Raw genomic sequence first — 1,425 nt, 5'->3', positions numbered from 1 at the left:
TTGTTGTTTTGTCAATTATGTAGTTTTAAAGCCCAAATCAGGTTGATGATAGATTGCAGATGGCCGTGCTGTAATTAGTGATACTAAAATCAGTAATGACAAAGCGCCTTGTTATTACTGCTTCCACTTTAATTCTCTTATTCTACATCATATATTCGATGGCTACCTGTTGTAAGTTTTTGGCGAATATACCCACCCACTTAACTTATAGACTAGAATGTGACTTTTAGTGGTAGTGCATGTGATTAACACACTTGTGGGGAGAGGCAGTCTCAAGTCACTAGTCAGTGCACCATACATCCACGCTGCACTGTGTCACTTACTGAGATTTCGTTGCTGTGTTAATAAGATGATGTCGTTTGTATTGTGTGGCTATGTTTGCCTTTCCTTACAGGGCATGAATATAATAAAATAGAAAGTAATGTTTATTGTACTTTCCTGTTTGTGTTTTTCATTTGGAAATGGTAAATGATATTTTTCCATGTTGAATTTACTTTGGGCTATGTGTTGTCTATGGGTGGAAAGACATCATGGTGATGGAACATGTCATCTTCACAGAGTTATATGTGCATGCATTAGCACATAAATTACTTAGAGGTGAAAAAGTTAATATTTATATTGTAAACTAATACAACAAACACTATGATATTCAAAGAACAATAGGTGGAATGAATGAGTGAGTGAATGAATGAATGAATGCTATTAGTATCATGCCTCAAAATTGTAGAGTTGACTAGAGGTAGACATTTCAAGTTTAGAAATATAGAGACTAAAGTTCAAAGCCAAACTATGAGATGTTTCATAACAATTTCATCAAAATTTTGTGGATTCATCTTTAAAGCACAAGTTCATAACCATTGCTATAGCCTGAAAAGTTTGGAATGTTCTTTAAGTCATCAGAGCTCATCTATCATCCAGTGAGTTCAGTGCCTTTCTTCCATGAAATTGGCCTATGTGCCCAAGGACTCACTTATAATTTGCATTATAATCTTAATGCAAAACGTACTCTAAAGAGACTTTCTCTATGCTTTAGGTTCGTTTGGACTGCAATAAAAACTCTATATGCTAGAGCCTTCCGGAAATTCTGGAACCTTTAGTCTAGTCCTTGTCAGTTAAGCTCACAAAAGATATCAATTGCTCTGAAGAAAAAAACATGAAAGAGTCTCAAATATTGTCTAAAATTTAGCCTGTGTAATGTTACTATGTCCTTAGAGAGTTATACTCTGTTCATGTGTTTGTTGTAGAAAAGAGAGGATTAATTACTAACGATCTGTTTGTATCATTCGTGTTCCTCTCTTAAACTTGGAACTATGGTGAGCAAATATATCTATCATTTACAGATTTTACACTAACAGCCACCTGCAGTTAGCTTCTGGACTAGACATGTTTCCTGGTAGTATTTCACTTTTTGTGTTTTATAAATTA

The sequence above is a fragment of the Rattus norvegicus genome, chromosome 11, assembly GCF_021556685.1.
Source record: "Rattus norvegicus strain SHRSP/BbbUtx chromosome 11, alternate assembly SHRSP_T2T, whole genome shotgun sequence".
In the NCBI taxonomy this organism is placed as follows: Eukaryota; Metazoa; Chordata; class Mammalia; order Rodentia; family Muridae; genus Rattus; species Rattus norvegicus.
Note: the sequence above shows the minus strand (reverse complement) of the source record.